At 44.4% G+C, this 10,247-nt stretch overlaps 1 long non-coding RNA gene across 4 annotated transcripts in view; it reads right to left on the reverse strand.

The window, feature by feature from the left end:
• Positions 1-1,117: 1,117 nt before the first annotated feature.
• Positions 1,118-10,247, reverse strand: part of LOC121923541 — a 14,967-nt gene continuing 5,837 nt past the window's right edge. Inside the window, exons 2-6 of one of the 4 annotated variants that reach the window (XR_006102394.1) lie at positions 4,633-4,765; positions 3,948-4,010; positions 2,794-2,853; positions 2,537-2,714; positions 1,118-1,536 (exon numbers count right to left, since the gene is read on the reverse strand). This is a non-coding gene — a long non-coding RNA (uncharacterized LOC121923541). The remainder of the gene's footprint in view (positions 1,537-2,536; positions 2,715-2,793; positions 2,854-3,947; positions 4,011-4,632; positions 4,766-10,247) is intronic. The other 3 variants (XR_006102392.1, XR_006102393.1, XR_006102391.1) reach the window with 3 other exon arrangements.

The following is a 10,247-nucleotide window of genomic DNA, read 5'->3' on the forward strand; positions in this document are numbered from 1 at the left end:
CAATGTTGCTTTATTTGCAGGTTAATGACAAGTTAATGATAGGATCAGCACTTCACCTGAAAGTCTTTAGCGCCATCGTCATCATTCGCACTTCCCAGATGGGATAAGCACAAATGCAGTGTGAAAGTCCTTCCCACAATCATGAGGGAAGGACGGGATAATGACAGGTAGGGACAGGACGTCCTTCGTGCGATTACACTTTTCCCCCTTTTTGAAGATGTGGACATTTGATTTCTTCAGTCCATTGTGACATCTGTTCTCCAGTTCTCAAAGATTATTTCCAGTAGCTCTGAGATTACTTCTGCCAGTTCTTTTAATGCCCTTGGATATAGTTCATCTAACCCTACAGACTTGAACTCATTTATATTAACCAGGTATTCCTGTACTACCTCTTTACTTATTTTGTGCTGTGTTGCCCCTACAGTGCTATAATTCCTTCCATTTCCTGCATGAGTCCTTGTTTAAATGTCTTGGGATGAGGTGGAAGAAAGGAGAGCTGCTACCAGGCATTTCAATCTGCTTGCTGCCAGGACTTTTCTGCCCCTGTACTAAGCAGGACATTGTGGGCAGAAACGGGTTGCTGTGACTTTTGGGATGTGCTCATCTGAGAAAGGGAGACTGGGTTGGGAGTGGGAATGCTTTCCACAGTCAAACAAAGCAGAGCCAGCATGGACCAGTCCATTTCCCAAGCTCTGTACCAAAACAGCTGCATGCAGTTTCCCCAACATCTGCCATCACTGAGTAAAGCAAGCAATCCCTGGGGTTGGATTAAAACTTTCCCCAGAGAAATAAAAACACTGGCTACACTCTAGGTGTAAGAGTAAAAAAGTGTGGTTGTGCTGGGAGCATGGAGCAAAGGGGAAAGATGGCGTTTGTCTACTGGGACATGGAGGGGGAGAAAAGGCAACACCATGACCGATAGGCAATGCTGACTGGAGGATTCTGGGAATGATAACCCAAAAAAGCAGCTTTTACAGCTCAGACTTTGACAGCAGTTTTCCATGGACACCAATCCATCCATTTGGAGAAAAAGCACCCTTCCATTGCAGAGCAGCACACACATTAAGGAAGTCCTCAGCCCCCCTCCAGACCCAGGTTCTAATAAAAAAGCACGCCATTGATCTTACTGTAGCACTTTATTCTAAGGAAAATTCTGACAGATTTATGTCTGTCATCCTGTCTGTCCAGCCTGTAATTTAGAATTCAAAAAATGGGTGACTCAGTCATAAGTGGACACAAGCTGGTTCATATTAGATCATGCAAGCGGAAGAAACATTTGAATCCCAGAGAAGGAAAGGAACAAGGTTAAGCTGTGTGGGAGCTGCTGATCCCATGTGCTGAAGGTTGTCAAGGGTGGCACTTCCAGGAGAGGTGTAAATGGGAAAGCTCTGAAGGTGGCTTGGCAAGTGTCCTATTTCATCAACTTTCCTCCTGCTGAACATTTCCAAAATTGCATTTCTTGTTGAATTTACTTCCCCTCCATCTTGCTCTTCTCACAGCTCAGCACTCCCTGTTTATTGAGTGCTTAGGCCTCACCTAAGGACAAAGTTTGAACAACTGTCATTTGTTTCATCAGAAAGAAAGGTGCAAGCTCACCCCAAACTCTTGCAAAGAAAGACCCTTATCCTATTCCTTATACTCTACTTTAAACTCCACTTCCTTCTCATCGCAATCAGATTTTAAAGCCTTCTCTTCCCATCAAAGAGCCACATTTTAACTCCACTTTAATTCCCCAATCTGATTTTCAAACCTCTCCTCCAGCACCTGGGAAGTGGTGTCAGGTGGTCAGGAAAGATCCAGAGAAGGAGAAGGAGGGATGGAAGTGACATTTTCCCTTCCATCCTTATAGCCCCCTAAATTTTACCTCTGGCTTATCTACAGGTCATATCAAAACCCATGATTTTTACCCTGAAACCTTCCCTTGACTTATACATGAAGTCATCTTGTACATGAGGGTATACAGTACTTTCTTGGACTACAACTCCCAGCATCCTACAGGCAGCTGGATTATTTTGAAAGCTTGTAGTGCCAACAAAAAAACATTTCCAAGCTCTGACATGGAATGGAGAAGTTTCCAACCACATCTTCTGGAACCTTCCTGATAGCCGGAAGCAGACACTACATTAGTGCAGGGGCTCTGACCTTTAGCCATAAAAAAGCCTAGGAAGATAGCATTGAATTCAACTGAGAAGTCTTGGAGAGAATATTTGGGAAGGGGAATCAAATCATGATATCCCCCTCCTGCAGCCTTTAACCAGTATAATTTGGAAACAAATTTACCATCACCCATAAAACTCCCACAAGGTTCTTGGGGGTATAAACCTTAGAATCATAGAATCATAGAGTTGGAAGAGACCACAAGGGCCATCCAGTCAAACCCCCTGCCATGCAGGAACTCTCAATCAAAGCATCCCCAACAGATGGCCATCCAGCCTCTGCTTAAAGACTTCCAAGGAAGGAGAGTCCACTACACTCCGAAGGAATGTGTTCCACTGTCGAACAGCCCTTACCTTGGCCCCGGACCTTCCACACTTACCCTAGTTTTGAGGAGGGATGTGTCCAAATTGCCTGTCCCTACTTTTTACTGTTATGGCTTCATAATATTGTCAAAACCGGTGCCTTCCAAAGTTCAGAAATTCCAGGTTTCAGTAGTAAACTCAGCAAACCTTTATTCAGTAACTACAGGTTTGCACCAGAGACGTTCACTGTCAGGACTAAACAGGAAACATATGTAAACATTAATTAAAGCACACACAATTTCAAATCATTGGCAGGCAAATTTTCATTCCTTACCAAAGCAAAACAACCTTGTTCCTCCCACATTTCCATGTCACCTCCCTCCTGGTTTCTTTCCTGAGAAAAATGACTGTAGTTATTCTCGAGCCAGAGGTACTCCATTTTCTCTGTTATTTTGAAGGGATGTGATCAACATCCCCTGTCAATAAACACTTCACTACATGCCCCATCACATATTCCTTCTGTCCTACCCCATCCACCATCTAAACACGCCATAAACTAGCTAGTGCCTTCAAAAAGGATGTGTCAGAGTTAAGACCTTGCTACAGCCTCCCAGGCAGTAGCTGTACTCTTGTGGTGTGGTCTTAATTCTTGTATTCTACCTCCAGTTCTTACGTGTCTAAACATGGGAGGAAAAGACACGCCTTCGAAGGAGGTACCCTGGGTCTAACCTCATCCCCTTTCCTATCTGCTCAAAAGCCTTTAGCTGAAGCTGGAGCAAAAGAATCAGCATTTTAAACTTGCCGGAGCAGGAAACATCTATCAGTTTAAATGGCCAAAGCATTCCTTTCTTGAAAAATTCCATCCCCACGCATACACCGAGCAATAGCCAGAGTGAAACATTTGACTCTATACAGATGACCCACAACTGCTCAGAAAAGACATTTTTATGAACTACACTCCCAAATTCCCTCAGTCGGCATGGACAATACTGGGAGATGTCATCCAAAACAGTAATTCAACCACTTTGGGTGGAAATAGCAATAGGGTATTGGCCTCTGAGTTCACCATAACTCTGTCCTTACAGAATCATAGAGTTGGAAGGGGCCTCTCAGTCCAACCCCAGCTCAGTGCAGGATCTCCAGCTAGAGCATCCCCAGCAGTACTTCAACCTCTTTCTGAAGATGTCCAGAGAAGGAGGCCCCATCACTTCTCTAGGCATTTGGTTCCATTGTCGAAGTGCTCTCACTGTCAAGAGGTTCCTTCTAATGTTCAATAGAAATCTACCCTCCTTTATCTTAAAACCATTAGACCTGGTCCTACCCTCTGGGACAGCAGAAAACAGGCCTACCCCCTCCTCTCTGTAGAAGCGTTTGCTCTCTGTGGCAGCTTTTGAGGTATTTAAAGACTGCAGTCATGTCACCCCTCAGTCTTCTCTTCAGCCACCTCCTTCAACCTCTCCTCATATTTTTGTTCTCTATATCTCTTACCTTCTTTGTTGCTCTTCTCTGAATCTGCTCCAACATGTCTATACTCTTCTTAAAATGAGGCATCTAAAATTGGAGGAAGCCAGATGAGGCCTGATCATCACAGAATATAATGCGACTATTACCTCCCTTGACTTGGAAACTATGCTTCTATTAATGCAGGCTAAAATCACAATCATCTTCTTTGCTGCAACATCACAGTGCTGACCACAAGCCCCAAATCTTTTCTTGAAGCTGTAAAATGCACATTCACGCATAGCTAGAACAGTCAGATCTTCTGAACATTGAGCAACAGGCGAATATTTATCATTCTAGCCTTGGAATATAAGTCTTGGAGTGTACGTTACCCTCCTCTAACTTAAAATCATTTGACCTGGTCCTACCTCTGGGGTAGCAATGAACAAACCTGCAGCCCTCTCTGTGACAGTCCTTGAGGTACAGTATTTAAAGACTGCAATGGTGTCACCCCGAGTCTTCTTTTCACAAGGCTGAGCATAACCAACTCCTTCAACATTTCCTCATATGTTTTGTTCTCTCTATCTCTTATCTTCATTGTCCTTCTCTGAACTGTATCATGTGCATCAATATGTCCTTATTATGACTGATTCAAAGTTTCTCATTTTCCAGAAAAAAATCCATGCAGAACAGTAGTCACGCCTCCAGACATCATGAGAGAAAGCATAATTACCTCTCCAAAAGACAAGGACACTTGTGATACAGAGATTCAGGATTAGGCTCACTTTTCAGATGAATAAACAGTGACATGGTTGAGTGTCAGGAAGGTTAAAAATGCTGTCACCTTGAGGAATCAGGCATCCCATCTGAACAAAGTAAAGACAAAAAGGGAATGAGGAATTCTGTCTTTGACAGCAAGGGTCAGGCTGCAAACTGGACCACACTTACTAGGAAGCAAGTCACACTGGGCTCTCAGTGGGACTAACTTCTGAGTACATGTGTTTAGGATTTTGCTGCTAGACAACAAAAGTAGTAATAGTACTAAAGAATTAATAAAACAATAGAATAATAATACTAATAATACTACTACTAATAGTAATGGTAGCAGATACCATCTGCTCTTGGAAGCTAAGCAGAATCAGCCCTGGTTAACATTTGGATGGGAGACTACCAAGGAATACCAGCCGCTACATTCACAGGAGAGTAATGGCAAACCTCCTCTGAGTATTCCTTGTCCAAGAAAATCCCATGAAATTCATAGGGTTGCCATAAGCTGACAGGCAAGTTGAAGCCACATATTCTCCAGCATTCCAAGCTGTAAAGAACTGTAGCAGTAAGCCAAGTATAGTAGAGATTTCCTTATCCTGTATGAGCAAAGTGTATGCTTTATATGGGAACCCCATGTGAGTTTTTGCAGGGTGGGATACTTCACAAAACTTCCCCTAAAACTGCTATTTAGCATTCTGTGGCCAATAAGCATGATCAGTCCTCACTGAATCCACTGGGTTGGATTCAGTCTATTCCCCCCATTATAATTTATTTCCCTTCAGGCTCCCCCAAGCTTGTTGATACCTTCACCTTTAGGCTGTAGCACCATTTAAACTCCATAAGCATCACTCCCCATAGTCTGAATATCAGAAATACGTAACTGCAAAATAGGTCTGATCTAGCCAAGATGAAACATAGGACTACGTAAGGTTTACCTAATTGCATGCCTCCAGATGTGTTAGATTATCACTTTTCATACTCCTTAGCAGGCTGCATGCTAGTTCAAATGTATGAGAGATTAAAGGGTTTTAAATAACCAGTTACTGCAGGATCAGTACCCTTTACTAATGAAAGGGCAACAGCTTCCTTGTACTGATTCCATAATCTTTGTGGAGTACAACAGAGGCTGGCTACCTGAGAGAGCAAAGCCTATAGAGATGCTACCAGGTCTGCAGATGGTACAGAAAAATCTGATCATATTAGAGGATTACCTATGTACTCATGCTATTAAATATCCTATCATTCTGTCTCTTCACCAGTGACCTCAAAGAGGCATTTTTTCCTTCCCACTTCTTCCTACCAATAGCAACCCAGTGAGAGAGAGAGAGCAACTAGTCCAGTGGTTCCCAAACTTTGATCCTCCAGGTGTTTTGAACTTCAGCTTCCAGAAATCCTAGCCAGTTTGGCCACCAATCAGGAATTCTGAGAGCTGAAGTCCAAAACATCTGGAGGACCAAAATTTGAGAATCACTGAACCAGATTAAAGTCACTGAGGCCCGTTATAGACGAGCCTGAAAATACGGACTGGGTCCGTATTAGGGTTAGAAAGGGGCGCCCCTAACCCTAATATGGACCCAGTCTGTACAAAATGGCAGCGGCTGTTCCACATGGTCGCCACCATTACGACATCACGACCACGCCGCCTCCAAACGAGGCAGTGCGGACGTGATGTCTTTGTGCCACGCGAGGGTGCCTAGAGCGCCCTTTTCCACAGTGCAAGAAGGAGCTCTGTTTGCTCCTTCTGGGGTTTGCGTTGCTGGGCGCAGCCTTTACATGGCTGTGTCCTGCGACGCAGAGGAGAAAGGGGCCAAGCGGCCCCTTTCTCCTCCTCCCGGCCATCGCCAGGTGTCCTTGGGGCTTAAAGCCCCAGGGACACCCCTTTCCAGGCCGCGGGGAAGTGGCCTTTTGCTGCTTCCCCGCGGCCTGCAAAGTGGCGGATCGGGGCCTCGGAGGCTGCCGGTCTGGCAGCTGAGGCCCCAATACAGCAGGGAAAGGGGCGGATGCAGGCTGCCCCAAACGGGTGGTCTTTAACCCGCCTGAATGACTTTTATGGCTCAATGGGGAGTTCAACCTTCATCTCCCTCATCACAATCCCACACTCTAACCATTATACCACACTGCTTTTGCTATTTAGCACTCCATATACTGCTTTCACCCGATCATTTGTACTGTTGCTGCCCCACCCCATCTAATCTTTGGGAGCTAAACTAAACATTAACCACCATACTTGAAAAAACTGAACTCAGCTCCAAGAAATTTGGAGCATTTACTCAGCACTGCAGACAAACAACACATGCTCTTTAGGTTTTCCTGTTCAGAGAAGTGTTGCTTGGGGCAAAGACCAATAGTAATAGCTCACACACAGAAGGCTCGAGTTTAATCTTAAATGTCACCATCTAACAGAGGTCAGGTCCACACTACAGAATGACAGCACTATTATTTCACTTTATCTGCCATGGCTTCCTCCTAGGGAATCCTTGGATTTGTAGTGTGGTGAGGCACCAAACCATGACAGTTTTAAAGTGGAATAATGGAGCTATAATTCTGCAGTGTGAATTGAGCTTGGTGAGAAAGACTTCTACCTGAGGCCTTGAAAAGCCACTGCCAATCAGAGAAGGCTTTGCTGCACTAGTTGTACAAACAAGTTTTAAACACAAGAAAACAATTTCTAGACAAGATTAGTTGTACAAAGATCATTCTGAAAGTATGTTCTGAAAATCCAGACATACCTTAATAACCTACCACAGGCACATCTTCACACAGTGCATAGTGAAAACAGTGAAATTCACTGTCACAATTTAGGCAGGGATACCAAAAAAGGAGATCAGGCAAATTTATGGTGGATAAGGTTATCAATGGTTACTGGTGCTGATATTATTGCTGTCGTTGTGTGCCTTCAAGTCAATTTCCAACTCATGGTGACCCTAAGGCAAACCCTATTACGGGTTTTTCTTGGTAAGCTGAGGTTTCCATTGCCTTCCTCTGAAGCAGTGTGTGTGACTTGCCCAAGATCACACAGTAGGTATCTGGGCTGAGCAGGGATTCAAACCCTGGTCTCCAGTCATAGTCCAACACTCAAACCACTACACTACATTAGCTCCTGATGCAGTCATGATAGTTGCCTCCTATGGAATCTTGGGGCTTGTAGTCTGGTGAGGAACTGGATTCCACCAGGATCAGAGACAGGATGTGTCTGAATGCCAACAGCAGGGGACATGAGTGAGGATCTGAAAGTTCCCCTTGGCCACTGCCCTCATGTCTTGCTTGTGGGTTTGCCAGAAGTATATGAGTAGCCACTGTGGATAACAGAATGCTAGATCTGTCAGCCCTGTGGCCCCATTCAGCAGAACCCTCTGGTTATAGTTTCTAAAAATCAATAACTGAAGACAAAGCTACCTGGAAAACATCTCATCTTTTATTCCCTGAAATGCCTCACAACATAAATGTGTCCAAAGTGCATTCCTGAACCATGTCTGACAGCCAGAAAGCTGAAAACATCCTACCAAAAACAGTAGTCATAGGGACACAGCAAGTACTGGCTGCACTGTTTCACCCTTCCAAACTGGCTCTGTAAAGAATAGCAAGATCAAAGCTGGGAGACATCTGTGTTGCACCAATGAATTCAGACATGGAATCAGTGAAGTTCTTCTGGCCCACTCTCCCAACATCTTTTTTAGTGGTTCCCTTCTATCCACTAACACCTATGTGCAGCATACCTGGAGACATACTAACAGAAAAAGGAAGACATGAGCAAAAGAACTGGGGAAGGAAGGAATGGAAGAAGGTGCAATCGCTCCTCTTAGCTGATTTGTAAACTACAGCCTTCCTCAAACTTGTGCTCTCCATATGTGCTGGATGACCTGTCTCCTAATTATAGGAATTGTAGGATCAAACACACCTGGTGGGCACCTCCCTGTAGAAGGCCGGCAACCCTGACAACTCTAAAATTAAGAGAAGCAGAGGAATGCTGGCATGCTGGATTGCATTAATGTACTACCAAAGGCACAACAAAAGGTACATCTGTGCACTCCCCTGCTGCATAACCTTGGATCCAGCTTGCTACTCACACTAAGGACTGCACTACCTCCCAAGCAGCCTTCCTACACTTTTGCAATGGCTTACTGTATATATTTGGGCATAAGTTGAGGGCTGGTTTTGGGCCCAAAATTATGGATTTTGATATGATCCATGAATGTCAAGAGTAAAACTTAGGGGTATGTAACAAAGGATGTAAAGAAAGAAGCAAAGGTAAATGATGCTAAAGAACTTACAATATTCCATCAGGTGTAACTGTTTGTGATCACCCTAAGGGCTGAATGGTAAATGATAGCTGTGCAATGTATGTGGGGAGTAACCAGGCACAGGCAGGGTGATGAAAAAGCATATATGTCAAAAAGGATGTAACAGCAAAGCAAAGCAAATGGTGACTACATTAGCAATGATTTCATTTAATTTCAATGTGATAACTTTACAGCAATAGCAACAGCAAGTACATATCTAAACTGCTTATCAGTAAACTAAGCACTCATTATGTGGTTTACAGTGTACAGTGCGCCTGCGTATGACACGGGCGCGCCTTATGCTGCTGGAGCATACGTGCTCAAGCCGCGGGGCGCGCGCAAGCCAGCACGTCCCATTCAATTGAATGGGTGCGCGCACCCGTTGCGCCCCGCGCGCCACCGTGCACAAGCCCCATTGTTTACAATGGGGCTTGAGCATAGGCAGAATTCGCCTTACGCGGAGGGATCCGGAACAGATCCCCGCGTAAGGCGAGGACGCACTGTATAAGCCAATTGCCCCCAACAAGCTGGGTACTCATTTTAGTGACCTATGGAAAGATGAAAGGCTGAGATTTTCCTGATTTTAACTTTGAAAAGTTGACAAAAATAAACAAATCTCCTATCCAAATCCACTGATACCTGATTCTTTATTGCTGGAATCCTCTTTGGTGAACTGAAAGGTGAGAGCTTAGTTTGTAGTGGAAGAACTTAAAAGAAGCACTAATCACTTTTACTCTCTCAGCACTCCATTGAGGGAAAGCGCCGAAGAGCCACAACCATTTTCCTGTCCAGGATATAAAAAGTCCAGAATGAGAAACAAACTTGCCAAGAATGAGATACAAACTTGCCAAGTGCAAAGTCACAAGAGGATTCTGGTTAAGTTCCTCAACAGAGGAGTACAACAAGGCTCCAGAACAGAGAATCCCAACTTCTGTAGCTTCAGGGGCAGCCCTATCCTCCAGAAAGCAGCAGTTTGCCACATCCATAACAGCTGATCAACCTTTCATACCAAATCTACCCATGGGTCCAGGGCCCATGTGAATGGAGCAGACATTCTGATATGTGTGAGATGTTTCCTGGGATATCCTGTATGCTACTGAACCAGAATCCACCCCATAAGTCAATGGTGGGAAATCCTGTGCATGTAAAAATGTTGGCGTCCCCTGGATCTCAGTAGGCTGCACAGCCACAACACTCTGGGATAAAAATGTCCTGTTGCACCCCTAAAATTTTCTGGGATTTCATTATCATCATCATCATCATCATCATCATCATCATCATCATCATCATCATCATCATC

This window comes from Sceloporus undulatus, chromosome 2, assembly GCF_019175285.1.
Source record: "Sceloporus undulatus isolate JIND9_A2432 ecotype Alabama chromosome 2, SceUnd_v1.1, whole genome shotgun sequence".
In the NCBI taxonomy this organism is placed as follows: Eukaryota; Metazoa; Chordata; class Lepidosauria; order Squamata; family Phrynosomatidae; genus Sceloporus; species Sceloporus undulatus.